The sequence below is a fragment of the Macaca mulatta genome, chromosome 15, assembly GCF_049350105.2.
Source record: "Macaca mulatta isolate MMU2019108-1 chromosome 15, T2T-MMU8v2.0, whole genome shotgun sequence".
Classification (NCBI taxonomy): Eukaryota; Metazoa; Chordata; class Mammalia; order Primates; family Cercopithecidae; genus Macaca; species Macaca mulatta.
Genome location: NC_133420.1, coordinates 114,185,593 through 114,203,010, shown reverse-complemented (window position 1 = coordinate 114,203,010; position 17,418 = coordinate 114,185,593). Strand labels below are relative to the sequence as shown.

Below are 17,418 nucleotides of genomic sequence, written 5' to 3'. Positions count from 1 at the left end.
TGATCCTTCATTTACATTGTCCAACAGTTTTGATACAAGCTAAAAAAAAGTGAAGTGTCCACCGCAACCCCGAAATTTGTTACATTTTTAAAAATAACAATAATATGTGTGTTTCTAGGCATCTTTGTATTGAAGGACTCTCCTTACTTCAAGGAGGAATCTCACCACACTGTTTGCTGCAGACGCCTGCAGACGCCTCACATTCTTACTGATTTCCAATATTTGCTTAAATTAAGTTAATGAAATTCATTAAATCGAAAACAAGTACACACAGAATAAAGTTATTGGAACCTTTGAATACAAACATGCATTTTCTTAACTTTGTCATTTTGGTTTCATCATTGAAAATCTGGGTACTGGGCAGTTTCAAGAGGGCAGGTCACTCTGTCCCCGGAAGATCACCTTCACCTCCAGCTTCAAGTCAAGAATTTATTTCACAGGAGAAAACTTTTGAGTCTGTAATAAGGGTATGGCTTGGCATGCAGATACCCTTGAGATCGGTAGCAGCAACCAATTTGCAGTGACATGTAAAAAATTCTTGCAAATCTTTTCCTGAAAGGCAGCTTTGATGGTTAGAAGGAGAACTGGACAACTGGATGCTAAAATTCCATGGATGGAGGGAAAGTGTGCAAAGCCTGAAAGATGGGATCTTAGAAGACACTATTTGCCTTCAATTGGGCTATAAGAGGTGATGATAATGACAACACTCTTGTTATAAATGACTTTTGTTATCGATCTTAACAATGAACTCTGTAAGTTCCATGCCAAATTAATTTGCTTAGCCCGAGGGCCTCTGGGTCCATGTTGCTTGTCTGTGTTTTTCAGCAGATTATCTGTTTTTGTGTGTTTTGCAAATGAAAGAAAAGCAGTTTTCATTTCTGGTCACTAACGGTTTTCTGAGTTTCTTCCTATATGCTTGGAATATTGCTCTGAGTGAAAATCATTTTTTCTGAAGGTCGTGATTATCCCAAGGTTAAATGAAGGAGGGTGTGGCTAATAGAGAAGAAAAGAGAAAGGACATCTCACAACTGGAATTGTGACTGTGCCTTGTCTGCAAAGATGGAAGCTTAGATGGGAATACAGTTTGGAGGCCCAGATGGGTTGAATGACTGTTATGGGGTGTATGGAAGCCTAAGCCTGCTGCCTTATGATCCCCCAAGATGTGAAAGGGAACCTGGTCAAACTTTCCTCCATACTCTTCATCCCATTCAGTTAGGGATATCTGTTTTGCTCCATTTTCTATTATGAGGTTCCACTGCTAAATACTAGGTGTGATTTTGACATAGCAACTGTATGGCCAATAGACAAACCATTATAATTAACTGCAAAAAACTTTAAAGAATCTCGTGACAGGACAGGAATGCATAAGCTACCTTTTCAATTTTCCCAGTTGTTTTAAAGAACCATCTTACATTCTTTTACCAGCTGTAAAGCCAAACTGATAGATCTCTCTCTTCAAAAGTCCACAGTAGCTCTGTTGATATCTAATCAAATTATTTTCTCTGGGAGATTTGTCCCCTGACAGAGCATCTTTGTGGGTTTTAAAGTTCAGACAAGTCATAATAACTTTCAGGATATAGACTCAATTAAAAAGCAAGAGAAGTAGAAACAATAGGATTGTTAATTTTTCAATAAATACAATGATTCTCTCAGTTTAGAGTAAGAGCAAAATTATCTTTTTTTCTCTTTCTTTTTCTTTTCTTTTCTTTTTTTTTTTTTTTGAGACGGAGTCTCACTCTGTCGCCCAGACTGGAGTGCAGTGGTGCGAACTCGGCTCACTGCAAGCTCCACCTCCCGGGTTCACACCATTCTCCTGTCTCAGCCTCCCAATTAACTGGGACTACAGGCGCCCGCCGCATGCCCAGCTAACTTTTTGTATTTTTAGTAGAGACGGGGTTTCACCATGTTAGTCAGCATAGTCTCGATCTCCTGACCTTGTGATCTGCCTGCCTCGGCCTCCCAAAGTGGTGGGATTACAGGTGTGAGCCACTGTGCCTGGCGAGTAAGAGCAAAATTATCTTAGGTACCACAAAATTCAAAGTATGATTTCCACTGCAGTTGTAGCTCTGCGTTCTGTATGCCGTTGTACCTCTGTTACTAGTCAAATTCTGCTCCACGGCTCTTGTCTTTGAGTGTCAAGCAATGGGATTCAGGCATTCCATTAGACAGATACCTGTTTTATAGATTTACATTTCTCAGAGTTATAAAGAGAAGAGAGACAGATGAGAGCTCTAAACAAAGAAGATGTTTCCGTCTTTGTGAATGGGCCTTGTTTCTGGGCTTTTGAGGTCATGCACTATGAAGAATTTTGTTTCATCTCTATATTTTCATATTTCATTTCTTTTTATTTCTGTGCTAGAGCCAAACTTAAAGAGGCTAGGAATTCATTCATTCCTTAATGCAACAATTGTGACAAATGTAAGTTGTATACCCTGTAGACCACACTTACCGTGTCCAAGTTCCTGTGGACTATAATGATGAAGACATGGAGATGCTTTCTCTTCTGGAGGCTCACAGCCCACTGGGGAGATGGCAGTGGGATCACAGAGGCGACGACAAAGTTCTGCCTCTGCTGATTGAATTGTGTGCTCACTTTTCTGTGTGCCCCACTGGATATCAGTGCCTTGAGCTGTCTTCAGGGCATCCGTTCCTTTTTAGTCCCATTGGAGCGTCTGACATAAAACCAGTGGGCTAAGGAATAAATGGGAGAGACGGACAGGAAAAGTTGAAAATAGAGTGGTGTGTTTCACCTGCATGAGGTGTGAGTGTGGTTTCAGGGAAGAGGTTCTGGGGGATGGTGAAGGTGAGGCAGAAAGTTAGGAGAGGGCCAGATTATGGGCCTCGTGTGACTTGCAGGAGAATTTAGACTTTAACCTGAGAGCAGCTGGGAGGCACTGAGGGATTTCAGGTATGGGAATGATGTCAATGCCATGGGAGTTGTATTTTGTATAACTCTGGTGATGTGTAGAGAATGGATTAGAGGCAGATATGGCTGGAGCAGAGTTTTTCAACCTCAGAACCACTGACTTCTTGAGCTAGACAGTTCTTTTTGGGGGGTTCCTGTGCTTGTAGGATGTTTAGTAGCTTCCCTAGATTCTACCCGGTAGATGCCAGAAGGACCCCACCAATCTTGACAACCAAAATGTCTCCAGATATTGCCAAGTTTCCCCTGGGAAGCAAAATAGTTCTCTGGTTAGAAACCACTGGGTTGGAGGCACAGACTACACAGGAACCACTGGAGGAGCCCAGAGAATAGATGTGCAAGGGCTGAAGCAGGCAGAGAGAATGCAACTAGGGAGGTGGCAGTGGATACAAGGCACAGTGAGAGGCAGAGTTGTGGAGACAGGGTCGCTGGTTACATGGTAGGGACATAGTCTGTGGACTCCTACCATCCAGGTCCTGCTCTTGTCTCAGAGACATTGAGTTGAAAATCCTTCAACCTCTTTATGTTAAAGATGAGAATATAGAGACCCAGGAAGGTTTCAGGGGTATGTCAGCATCACACAGAGAGTCTACGGCCAGCATGATTTTGTTGAGTTGTTGGAGTCATCGAGAGAGTTACATACTACTGTTGCTTCTCAGAGCTTCAAACACAGTGGTGGAGACTCAATGTCACCACTTACCTTTGTTATCACTGTTCCCAATATGGATATAGTGGTTCAGATTCTTGTCTAGGGGTCTCAAATCACATATTTTGGAACTAGATTTATAAATGGGTCAAGATCAGCAGCTTGAGCCCTGTTAAAAGTGTTGTCTAATGGCCGGGCACAGTGGCTCACGCCTGTAATCCTGGTACTTTGAGAGGCTGACGTGGGTGGATCACCTGAGGTCAGGAGTTCGAGACCAGCCTGACCAACATGGTGAAACCCCGTCTCTACTAAAAATACAAAATTAGCTGGGCGTGGTGGCACATGCCTGTAGTCCCAGCTACTTGGGGGGTGGAGGCAGGAAAATTGCTCGAACCCGGGAGTTGGAGGTTGCAGTGAGCCAAGGTCATGCCATTGCACTCCAGCCTGGGCAACAAGAGCGAAACTCTGTCTCAAAAAAAAAAAGTGTTGCCTAATTTAAAATTTTTTAAAAATCAGGTTGGGAGAAGAAAGTCGTCACTTATGGAATCTATCTCTGTGAGGTCATGAGAATGTCCTGTCACCTTGTCTTAGATGGTGTGATTAGTAGGGATATCTCTGGCACTGCCATGGCCCTCTGGGGTCATGACCACCCATTTATCAGACCAGCTTTTTCCATTCTTTTCAAGTTTCTCAAAGACAGCTGGGCAGACTATTATTGCCCAGATTAATGCAGTGTTGTTCTGGGAAAATGTGTGACCCCATTCAGCCATATGACAGCTGGAGGATTAGGTCTCAAGTTGGCTATGTCAAGGTGGAGAAAAAACAAAATCAGTTCCTAGGCACCACTGGGCAACGGGAACGTTTTCAAAACTCACCCAAAAGTTGCTCGGTTACAGGATCTGAGAGAATTAGTGCTGTGGAAAACTTCAGATGAGAATGGCAAACCATTCGAAGAGTGCCGCTTAGAGCTTATGAGAATTTCAAGAGAAGAAAAAATTTACAGTGGGAATTGTTCTAGGTGAAAATGACATTTTAAGGATTTATTAATCTGAATAAATTCACATGCAAAATGGAGCAGGTTTCCCCATAGTGTAGATAGCACCGTGCTTCTGCATTTTATCAGTAGAGTATATGTTCTCATTATGGAAGAATGCTGGATTGTGGTAGAGAAGGGGAGTGAAATTAATCATGTGAGACTTGGTAACTGGCAATTACAGACACACAATGAAGATCACTGGTGTCTGCCATAGCAGTGGTGCAGGCTGGCATAAACATAGTAGAAAAGCCACGCATGGCTTTCAACTGTAATAAGAGTTGAAAATATTTGTTTTCCCCTTACTGGCAAAATGAAAGCACAGTGGAGACACCAGAATTTCTATAAAGGAGAGTCTTGGGGGTGGCAATGGGTGTTAGATTAAAGGATCATGTGAAGCTGCTTTTGCATATGATCCAGAAAGTATCTTTATTGAACAATAGATGGAAATTAAGAGAATGGTAAAACTAACTCTCACAAGCCACCCTTTAGCACCATCCCTGCAAATGTTTGTGTATGTGCATGTGTGTGCTTGTGCTTAGTGTATATGTGAATGCATGCTTGTGTTGTGCGTGTGATGGAAAGTGTGTGGAAGGTGGAGGCAGGGATGTTCAAAAGGTTGCTTGCAGTGTCTAGCCCTAACCATAGATGGCTTAACGTGGTTTCATTGAAATTCTATAAAGTCTGTGTGTGAACATGCAAAGGCATTTTGCACATGTAAGAAGAGTATTGTCCTCATCCATCAGGCATGCCATACTCTTGATCCCACCCACCCTCCACCCGAACACATAACAGGTGACTGGTGGGGCTGCTGCATTGTCTGTGCGTATGCCTTTCATGCACCACACAGTTGCTCCGATCTGTCACTGGTGAAGCCTCTGACAGCCCAAGGCTGCTGTGGTTATACCATGGTGAGTTCCTTATCTTACCCTCTACCAGGTTTGGTCTTCCTCCCTGCCTGTCTGACGTGAACAGTCTCCTGTCTCTTTTCTCCCTTTCTGTAGTTCCATGGCCATGGCTCAGACAAATTTATCCTTTTCTCATGCCTTTGGTGTCTTTTTTCCCACCATTTTCCCCCAGATGCTAAGCCATTTCTTCCCTTTGACTCAGATGTCTCAGGACATATGCATTAGCAGTGATGCGCTGGTGTTTTTTGTTCGTTTGTTTTTGTTTTTTGAGACGGAGTCTTGCTCTGTTGCCAGGCTGGAGTGCAGTGGCGTGATCTCAGCTCACTGCAACCTCTGTCTCCTGGATTCAAGCAATTCTCCTGCCTCAGCCTCCTGAGTAGCTGGGACTACACGCACATGCCACCACGCCCAGCTAATGTTTGTATTTTTAGTAGAGATGGGGTTTCACCATGCTGGCCAGGGTGGTTTTGATCTCTTCACCTTGTGATCTGCCCGCCTCAGCCTCCCAAAGTGCTGGGATTACAGGAGTGAACCACCATACCTGGCCTGCAGTGGTGTTTTTGAAATTTCTTTTGTGTTACGTCCCATGGAAATGCAGAAGCTGTTTATGAATCCTGTGGAATCACCTTTCCCTTATGGTTCCTGCTAGCTGGTGATGGACTGGCCAACCCTCGTTCTAATTAGACTTGTCCCTACCACAGGGTTTCGTGATTGCTATTTGCTTTATTTTTCATTATAAAGCTTGTACATCATCTTCTAAAAAATTTAGAAATCACAAAAAAGCATAAATGAGCAAACAAAACAAAACAAAACAAAACAAAAGTCCCAGCTTGCCCCCTCCTAGAGGCAATCAGTGTTAATGCATTAGCAATTTCTTCCCTATGCACTTTAATGCAGTTGCAGTTACCCAGTGTATTAAATTCTTAAAATTCCTGCTTTGTTTGTTTAATATTGAAAACACTGGTGCATGAAAACACATCGGAAATTGAACTGGAGATCAAACAATGAATTGGGAACATATTTAACACAAATACAGACAAATGTGTTAAATGTCCTAAATTAGAAGGAACTCATACAAAGTGCTGTTTTAAGCGTCATTTTAGCATTGCACATGCTCGGGCTATCCTGAATGTTCTTATTGAATGGCATCTATAGTCTCCAGCTGCTGATAAGCACATAGTAGCTGGAGTTGCTTCTGCAGGAGCTAGGACGCCTCCACAGAGCAGAAGGCATCTCCTGTTTTTGTTTATAGTTGCAGTATCGGATTAGCAAAACAAAAATTCAGAATTATCACACCTATTGAATTCTTGAAGACAGCACCACAGTTTAGGTCGGCAGCTCCTCTAGGATAGAAGAGGCCAAGAACAGCTTAGAGGACAAGACATAAAGTCCTGAGCAGGCTCTGCAGATTCCTATTTTGCAGTTTTTTCAAAAGCTTTTTACCTTTTCTTTTGTGTTTTCCTCTGGAGCTATTCTCATCTTTGGAACTCTGGGAATTTTTTTTTTTTTTTTTTTTTTTTTCTGACAACTGAAATACTCATGAGAAGTTTATATCACTTGAAAGAGGATTTAGAAATTTTGAGTATTTACTGTGTTGTAAGGAAGCTTAGTGCCTTGTTCCTGATACAAGCTCAGTGCATTTTATCTTGCAAAGATTTTGTATTTTACATCTTAAGACACCAATAGTGTGCATCACTTCAATTCTGTAGTTGGCTAATTCTCCACAAATAGTGCATTTTATGAGATATAGCATCCCACAGTGGAAGCATAGCAGTGGTTCAGGTGGCTGCTGTCTTTCTGCATTAATGTCTCAGATGAAACCTGGTGTTGGCTCCTCTGCCAAGCAGCCGGGTGACCACAGACAAGACTGTCCACCTTTTAGAGCTTCATTTTCCTCATCCACAAAACAAGAAGATTGGATTTGAGCACAACTTAAATGCTTTCTAGCTCTTAACTCTGATTCTTTTGCTGAGTGTCAAGGTAAAAAAAAAAAATCCAAGACTGTGGCTTGAGGTCTTTTTACTATGAGGATAGGAACTTGGGGACAGGAGTATTTTTCATAGCTTTCGAGAGTTAAAGGGAGGATTAAGGAAGGTCTAGCCACAGGGGTTAGCAACATACAGCCTGTGGTGGGCCCAGCACCATTTATTTCTGGCCTTCAAGTGAACAGCTAGGTTTGAGATGATGATAAAAGTACCTATAGCATATCCTCCAATTTGCCTCTTCAACTTTTAACTTTTAAAATTTTGCCAGCAAAGCTTGAAATTTACAATCTAAGGCTTCATATAAAACATGTGCTGGTCTCTGATCTAACATATCCTCAGGATTCTTCTACAAACGGGAAAGCCTGAGAGGTGAGAAAATTTACCCAATGTCACATGGTTGGGTGAATATTCTGGAAAGCTGGGATTACATCCTTATTCTCAGATTCCTGGCCCAGCTATCTTAGATGACATTGAACACAGCTAAAACGACTCAACTGCTTCTTGCTAAAACAGAATGGATAACTAAGGAACTACATCTATTTTTCAATTATGGCAAATGAATGATCCAAAGAGACAACATATTTTGCTTAACTATGGGTGATCTCTGTGGTTCAATGAGCAGAGCTCTTGTGTATATGGGACGGTGTGCAAGGCTTTGGTTTTCCAGCACAGCATGCCAGGACCTGCTGACACCCCAGAGACTTCCATCACCCTAGAAGCAGTGGTGAGAAGGCTGGGGACCCAGTGTCTTGCAGCAAACAGAATTCTTGGTAGAGACACGCTGCAGGGGAAACAGACTTCCCACAGGAAGCTCGTTCCCTTCGGGAATCATGTTCTGATTTTAAAGTTGAATTCATTAAATAAGGAATGACTCACTCCGGGGCTAGTTCTAATTACTCATTTGCTTACAGTCTGGGTTAAGAGTGACTGTCTTAGTGGAAGCGATTCAGCAGAAGAGCTTCCCAAATCATTCCTCCTGCTCGGGTGAGCATTTTGCTGCCCCACTTAATAATAATTAATTGCTTCAAAGGACTTGGCTAGGGTGAAAAAATCAGTCAGTCAAGTGTCCTAGGAAGTAGTCTAGTCATCGTCCTTGAGGGCTGGGATGTGAGCCAGAGGAGAGCGTTGTGTGACCAGCTGTGACAGCCACTGTGGTCTGCGGAGGGAAGACATTTTGCTTGGCACTTCGATAAATAAACACTCTCACCACTTCCCTAAGAAACCACAGGAGAGGAAAGGCGAAAATATTACTAAACTGATTGTTGCTAGAAAGCAGAAGCTAGAATGTTCTGAGTGTTAGATGCATGGGGTTCTATTCTCTTGCATTTTTGTCAGTGGGTTGGTAGTGAGTGTTAAGTAGATGTTCTTTGCAATCCCCAAGCTTATGATTGAGACAGGATCTCAGAGCCTCTCCCTCCTTCTCCTCCCTTCTCTTGAGATCCAGTGTCACTTAAATGGGAGAAAGTGTTGGGCAGTGTGTGCTGGTTACCATTCTTTTAGGTGGCCTCTTTATAATAGATCTGAGGCAGTGCAGGCAAGGTTCAGAGAAGAGGCTCTGTTCAGCTGGCTCAAGACTGGGTCTTGGGAGTGTACACTCAGCGCCATAAACAGGAGTGCAGTCTCCTTCCTGGTTTGTCAGATGGTGAATTGGAGGTCCTAGAACTGTGGCTTCCAGAGCAGGGTACATACAGTGATCCACTGGGGTGCAGGAAGAAATTATTCAGACTTCTACTGATACTTTATTTTTATCACCTCTTTACAAAATTTCTATTGTATAGGTTTTATAATGTGCATAATATACAATGACAGATATACATGTATCTAATTTATAAATAAATATGCAGTTATTTGTATGTACAAACATTTTTTCCCCAAAAGAAGATTTGGAAACGGCTGCTCTAGATCTTGAAGATGAGTCTACCAAAACGAAAAGGGGGGCGGGGGATGTGTTTTTGAAACTCTGAAATCTCTGTTCATGCCAAAGCCCTAGATTCCAAAATAGATGTGAGAACTGTCTGCTCTAGTTACGGTGGTGACATGCCATTTTACATGCTTTTGGTCTATCACTCCGGTAAACCAGGGTGAGTCACCCAAACACAGTCAGGGCTTTTGCCAAGCTATTGGGTAGGTGCTGTGTCACTCTCATTTAAGCATTGTAGGGTGGCCCCTAAGTCCGCAATATACACAGGTGCCGGACTGCACTTGAGTGGACTCCGAATACAGTATTAATGGGGATTCTCTGGTGGCAAGAAGAGCATTGGACAGAGAATGAGAGGGCCAAGCTTTGTTCATTTGATAAACGTTTACTTCTTTTCTGGCACATGCTGGACATTGATACCACCTAGATCTTATTTTCTCTTCTGTAACACAAGATAAGATTATTTCTGAGTTTCTTCTTCACTCTGATTGTTCTTTAATAATTCTTTCTCCAGATTGCTGCTGTTCTTATTTACATGGTTTTAGATCATTGTTCATTGCTTTTGAAAGCAAAAGGGATAGCCATCTTCTTTTTTGTTTTTTTATTCTATGAAAGACGGTTTTATTTAACTTTAAAAAAATTTTTAATTTATTTTTAAGTTCCAGGATACATGTACAGAACGTGCAGGTTTGTTACATAGGTAAACGTGTACCATGGTTGTTTGCTACACCTATCACCTTATTACCTCACCTAGGTATTAAGCCCTATATTAATTAACTATTTATCTTGATGCTCTCTCTCCCCACACCCCCTCCTGACAGGCCCCAGTGTGTGATGTCCCCCTTCCTGTGTCCATGTGTTCTCATTGTTCAACTCCCACTTATAAGTGAGAACATTCGGTGTGTGGTTTTCTGTTCCCGGGTTAGTTTTCTGAAGCTAATGGCTTCCAGCTCCCTCCATGTCCCTGCGAAGGACATGATCTTGTTCTTTTTTATGGCTGAATAGTATTTCATGGTGTATATGTACCACATTTTCTTTATCCAGTCTTTCATTGATGGAGATTTGGGTTGATTCCATGTCTTTGCTATTGTGAATAGTGCCGCGACGAACACATGCTTGCTTGTATCTTTATAATAGAATGATTTAGATTCCTTTGGATATATACCCAGTAATGAGATTGCTGGGTCAAATGGTATCATCATCTTTTTTAATGTGGTAACTGAAACACAAAGAATGGGGAACAATGATATTTAAAAGCAAGGTTTAACTTTTTTCCTAAAAGAGCCCTCACTTTAGAGGCATCCAATTGGGAACTTTTAAAATCTTCATATCTCCACTTCAACATTAGAAATGTGATAATGGTCAGATGCTTTGAGTGAAAGAGAAATAAATAGGGTTGTCAGAATGACTCACTTGATAATCGGAACATAGGCTGGAAATTTTGTTATTAAAGAAAGGGTTATCCATATTTAAAAAATAGAGCATCCCTTGTGATCTGTGGTCTTCTCAGTACCTGCCTAGCCCCTTGGCCTAGCTGAACAAATAGGCCCCTAAATACAGGCTTGGCCCCACCCCAGCTCTAGGACCAATTGTACCCTTACCGGGGAGGGAATTGAGAAGCCCAAGCCCAGCCCTTTGTATGGGCCCTTAGTCTGCTCTCTCTGTTGCTCTGCCCTGCTCTCTGGCTCTCATGCCCACCTTCTTCCCTTTCCTGAGTCCCTGCCTTGGTCCCCGTCCCCACCCCCAGCACTCTGCTCCCCCAGGACCTTGACGGCCCTTGTTCCTGGGGCTAGACCGTGCTTCTGACTCTGACCCTGTGGCTGGGGACGTGCCCCTGCTTGCTGATTGACAGTCTGCCTGGGTCATCCTTCATGTTTTATGTCCCCTGGGGCCATGTTCTGTTTCCAGAACAGGCTGTTGGTTAACAATTGCCTAAATAGTAGAGTCAGACTTGTAAATGCTTGCCTTTCCCTTCAAACTCCTCCCATTGCCCAGTGGTCATAAGATACTGAATTGTCAAATCCATCTGCAAAATCCTATTTAACCTTTTCAGTATAACCCAGATGTATTTCCACGGCCACCCAAGCCATGTGCAGCCCCTCCTCTCTGTCTACTGGATGCTGCGGTTATTGCCTGAGGGGTTCTCTGCTTCCACTCCTATCCCCCTCCTCCCATACATATTTTCCATACAGTAGCCAGGGGATTATTTTGGTAAGTGGAGCTCAGATCTACTCAGCTCCTTCCTCTGGCCTGTGAAGCCCTGCTTGCTTTGCCTCCTGCCCACCCTTCAGACTGTTTCCCACTCTGCCTTGAATAGGCTCAGCTCATGGCAATCTCAAGGACCTTTGCAAGAGCTGTTTCCCCGACCCAGGAGGGTCTTCTCTCTGGTCTTTGTATGACTATTTCTTTTCTTTAAGTTTTAGCTCAAATTTCAGCTCCTTGAAAGGTCTTCCCCGAGTGCCTAATTCTGAGTAATTCCTGCAATCTACCTGTTTGCTCCCTCTCATGCTATCACCCTGTTTTATTTTCGTCAGAGCACCTGATGCTATCAAACACTTTCTCACTTATTTGATTATCTTCCTGTTTGTTGACTGCCTCCCCTAACTAAAACACCAGCTCCAAAAGAGCAAGGACTTTACCTTGTTTCCCTCACTATTCCCAGCATTTAGGGATGTTCTGGCACAACAAAGTAAGAGCTAAACTAATATTTGCTGAATTAAGGAACAAATGAATGAATGAATGGATGGATTCTAAATGCAACCAGGACAACACTTATTTATATAAAATAAAGCATACCAGTAGAATATTCTCCTGGGATTAGGGTTTGCCAGAAGTCAAGCATGCTCTTTTGTTTTGTTTTTTAGTGTGAACTCAAAAGCAACACTAGGCCAAGGTGATGGCTCATGCCTATACTCCTAGCACTTTGGGAGGCCGAGGCAGGAGTATTACTTGAGTTCAGGAGTTTGAGACCAGCCTGGGCAGCATGGCAAAACTCTGTCTCTACCAAAAATAAAATTGCCAAGGGTAATGGCAGGTGCCTGTAGGCCCAGCTACTCAAGAGGCTGAGGTGGAAGGATCACTTGGGCCTGGGAATTTGAGGCTACAGTGAGCCATGATCACACCACTACACTTCAGCCTGGGCATCAGAGTGAGAGTCCATCTCTTAAAAAAAATGCCATAGTCACTGTAGAAAATTCGGAAAGTACAAAAACACAAATAAAATTTAAAAACCACCTGATAAACTGTTATAAATGTGTAGAATCCGTCTATACATTATCGACAATTTTTATAGTTTTAACAAAAATATAATGGAGATGCTATTTTATAATCTGCTTTTTCACTTCACAGCATAACATGAATATTTCCCATGACATTAAATATTCTTCTATAATTTTATATTCAATAGACATATAATATTCTACCACATAAATATACAAAAATATTTCTTACCATCTATCCTCCACATATCTCACCAAACTGTATATGACAATATCTCTCATTGTAGCCCTGCAAAAACTGGATATAACACTTTTAAAAAATGTTTGATAATTTGGCCGGGTGCGGTGACTCACATCTGTAATCCCAGCACTTTTGGGCGGGTCAGCTGAGGTCAGGAGTTCAAGACCAGCTTGACTAACATGGTGAAAGCCCATCTCTACTGAAAATACAAAAATTAGCCAGGCATGGTGGTGGGTGCCTGTAATCCCAGCTACTTGGGAGGTTGAGGCATGAGAATTGCTTGAACCTGGGAGGTGGAGGTTGCAGTGAGCTGAGATCACTCCATTGCACTGTAGCCTGGGCAACAAGAGCGAAACTCTGTCTCAGCATATATATATATATATATATATTTGATATAAAAAATATATATATTTGATAATTTGAAAGACAAAACCTACAGTGGTTGGCAACTTGTTTTGCATGTAGTGACCATTTGCTCTTCTCTTTTTGAGTCACAGCTAGATGCAAGGGAGAGATGCCCTTGGCTAGGGAGTCGGGTGGAAGGATCGGGTTCTGCTACCTCTAGCTTCTTGATTACATGGCAGCAACACAAGGAGCCTACAGTTCCAGAAGAGCCTGGATTTTTCCACAGGGAGACACAGATGCCCTGTTTATTAATACCATCTGCAGAGCTGTTGAGAAATGGAGAACAAAATTAAAGCTTCATTTATTTATGTAATATAATGTAATTTCCTTTACTCAGAGAAAAATGTTTTATCTTTAATTGTGACTTATGTCTGGAATTAATGAAATAATAAAGCAAAAGTGATGGAGAAACAAATTCATCCTGTATGGGGACAAAGGAAGTAGACTCTTGCTTGAGAGTATTACACAGAAACCAAAAGAGGGTGTTCTAATTGGAGTCAGTAAGTTCAGTGTTGTCATCCATTTATTCTCCAGGAAACCTTGGGAGACTACACTGGCATCTGGTAAAACTTCACCATCAATAGATTGCCTCGATGTATCCAAATCATGGAACATCAGGGAACTCTTAAGCCCTAGGTTCAACCAAGATAAAGGAAAAAACACTTGGTTTTTATGGATGGAAGAATCTGAGTTATAGGTAGCCTTGGTCAGTGAGATAGTTTAATTAGCCAATAATTGCACCTCGGGTAAACCTCATTGGCTACAATACTGCCACTGTGCAAAGCTGAGATAGTTTAAATTATACTACAGGAGAATTCCTCATGCATGTTTCTGAAGAATGCATTATAGTTGTGAAATTCCCTGTCTGGTCTCTATGGGAGCTTTCAGCTGGTTTCATCCATGGACAGCTATGGAAGGTTTCCCTTCGTGTTACTCCCACCCCTATAGTTGGAGTAAACCATAGGTATTCAGGCCCTAGTTTTATTCATCGGAGTTTGGCGTACCATGGGCTGTTGAGTATAAGGGTGTTTCTTATAGTAGGTAAATCAGAGAGGAGATGGACAATTATCTTGCTGCACAATCTATGGGTTGCTTGTTGTGTAATGATGTTCACAGTATATGGTGCTTGATCCTTAGAGGTTGGGGGTCCTTTACCTCACCATCTCCTCTACTTGTAGCTTCTTCACTTTTCCCTTCAGATTATTTTGTCCCATCTGTAGGTCAGGGAGGAGGTCTTTCTGCCTTGGAGCAATGACTTGTGAAATTGGTGATCTGCTATTCATGGTCATTGTTTTATTTTTGGGTGGGCTAGTTTTGCTGCCTAGGCTGGGGATCATTAGAAGGCCTTCAGAAATTTTGTAAGCACAGGTGGATGGAGAAGCTCATTGATCAGTATTTCAAAATACGATTTTTGTTCTTCATTTGTATTTAGAGAGAGACAAGGCAGAGAAATGGAGAGAAGGAAGTCAGGATCCCAGGCGTAGTGTTTTCACAGAGTAAAGTGATTCTGACCTCCAGCTGAGTCCCATGCTACTGCTCTGTGCTTTCAGCTGCTTATTGGACATCTCCACCTGGAGGGCACATAACAGTTCACATTTAACGCATCAAGCTTAATGTGTTTACAACTCCACTCATGACTTCTTCTATCTTCAAAACCCAGTCTCAAATCTGCTCCTGCTGACTTGGTTGGTTGGTGACATCACTATGTACACAGCTGTCCCAGCCAGAGGCCCGGAAGCCACCCTTGCTTTGTTACCCTTCCCCACACTCCATGTCTACTCAGCCACCAGAGTCCTGTGAATTCCATCTCAGAAGAAGTCCTAACCACCTGTGCCCTGCTATCCCCTCTTCTTGTCTTTCTTGGAACATTGCAACATCTTTCTTCTTGATCTCCCTGTAGCCCATCCCCTGAACTCTTGCTACAGTCTTTGCTGGAAGTAGTTTCTGGAACCTGCCAGTTGACTGCATGGAGAGTCCAATCCCATACAGTGGGGCCAATGGTTCCTCACACACTGGCCTCCACCCTCCTCTCTGGCCTTAGTTCCCTCGAAGGCCTTTTGTCTCGCCTGGACCCTCTAATCCTTCTCTCTCAGACAAAGCTTCTCCTTCCAGCACCTCCTGTCTGTGCCAATTCCTTCCTTCTCGTGCTGGTTCCCTCTGGCTATTCTTTTTTCTTTTCCTTGCTGCACCAAGTAAATTGATACTGATTTCTCATGTGGCTCCTCCTTTATGACATATTTCTTGGCTCTTGACATGACGTGGCATTAATAGTTTTCTCCTCTGTTTATTTCTTCCTCAGGGTGCTTAAAACACCTCTTTCTAACTATCGGTTTAAATGTCCAGCCTAAGTGGTGCCCTGCCCTTGGGGACTGCTCAATAAGAGACAGATGACTGAAGGGAGAGGACTCAATCTAGCTGACTCTCCTGGTCCTGACCTGAAGACATAAGATTAAATATAAGTCCTGAGTTGTGGAGTAAAACACAAAATCCAGAGTTCTAATTTGCTTCCACTGAAAACTCATAATTATAAGTACTATGCATATTTATAATGTGTCAGGCTTTTTATATCATTTAAAAAGAACAAATGGGCCACGCATAATGGCTCATGCCTGTAATCCTTAATGCTTTTGGAGGCTGAGGTGGGAAGATCCCTGAGGCTAAGAGTTCAAGATCAGCTTGGGAAACCTAGTGAGAAACTGTCTCTATAAAAAATTTTAAAAAATTATCCAAATGTGATGGTGTGTACTTGTAGTCCTAGTTGCTTGGCAGACTGAGGCAGGAGGATCACTTTGAAGCCCAGGAGGTCGAGGCTGCAGTGAGCTATGGATGGGCCACTGGACTCCAGCCTGGGTGACAGAGCAAGACCCCATCTCAAAAACAAACAAAACAAAACAAAACAACACACAACAACAACAACAAAAAAACCAAGTGACTTTTTTTGTATTTTTTGCTCTAATTTTATTTTAAAATACATTTGAATGTTATCCTATTGCAGCAGAATATGATGATTTTAGACACTTTGTGCATAAATCTCACAGTCAATTTCTTGGAGAGGGGTGAGGAACTGTATGCATTTTTTATAACATAGGAGCAAGTGACTTAACAAGAGTAACTGTCTTGAGTCACAAGCATGCTTTTTGACTTTCCTTACCTAAGTTAACTGACTGCTTTGCATGATGTGCTCTTTCCCGTTTATAAATAAGTTGGACAGTCAGGAAAATACAAGGAAGTAACTCATGGTGAGGAGGTCTTAGAGCGACTAAGAACAGTGGTGATGAAGAGAGCCCAGCTGTGCTGCTTGAACTATACTCTGTCTGCAACTGTATTCTCCAGAGGATTTTTATTGACCTTTCCCCTAACTCTACAAGGTGATGCTGGGCTCCAGAGACCAGTGATCTCAGCTTACAGGCAGGAAACGTTCAGTCTGGTAGGGGAAGTCATAAGAGGAACAGTGTCCAATATGCCAAAGCATCTTATGCGTTTCCAGGGTTTTTTTCATGTAAGTTACCATAATTTGATATTCATGACCATTTCTTTGAATTGGATAGAACAGATACTGTTGTCTCACTTTCCAAACAAGGAAATTAAATTATACAGATGGTTGATTACCTGGCCATATGGTCCTGTCTCTCAGTGATGTTGGAAACAGCTTCCCATTCTTTTTACTATATACCCCTCCTATCACAACTATATTATTAAAATTATTGTTTATGTATTTTATTAAATTCATACAATCTTTAAAAAGTCCTGTGAGGTATCTGTTAGTCCCAAGGACTCTTTATAATGGATACTTAATGTCTAACCTGATTACAAAGAACATTTAATGAATGTAATAATATTTTATTATCTTTCCACTTGGAGTTAGCAGTTAGCTACAATTTCAGTGAATCTCTAAAACTATTTTAACTAACGAGTGACTCCACTATACTTGTCAAGTCTGTTAGTTACTGATGTAGATAAATTGCATGATATTGATGATGATATAATTATAGTTAGTATTTATTAAATGCCTATTCCATGTCAGGAACCCAGTCATGTAAGCACCCGGTATCCTCACTATTTTGCAGACAGAAAATTGTGTTCAGCAGGCTTCTGTAGGTTTCCCAAGGTAATAGGCATGATCAGGTTAACTCCTCACAAT

The 17,418-nt window shown here is 42.1% G+C and overlaps 1 protein-coding gene and 1 pseudogene across 2 annotated transcripts in view; one reads left to right on the top strand and one right to left on the bottom strand.

Moving 5' to 3' along the window:
• FRMD3 (FERM domain containing 3) overlaps positions 1-17,418 on the top strand; it is a 295,333-nt gene that overhangs the window by 257,513 nt on the left and 20,402 nt on the right. The gene's annotated exons all lie outside the window — the stretch shown is intronic.
• On the bottom strand, positions 13,983-14,063 carry LOC144335170 (U4 spliceosomal RNA; annotated as a pseudogene).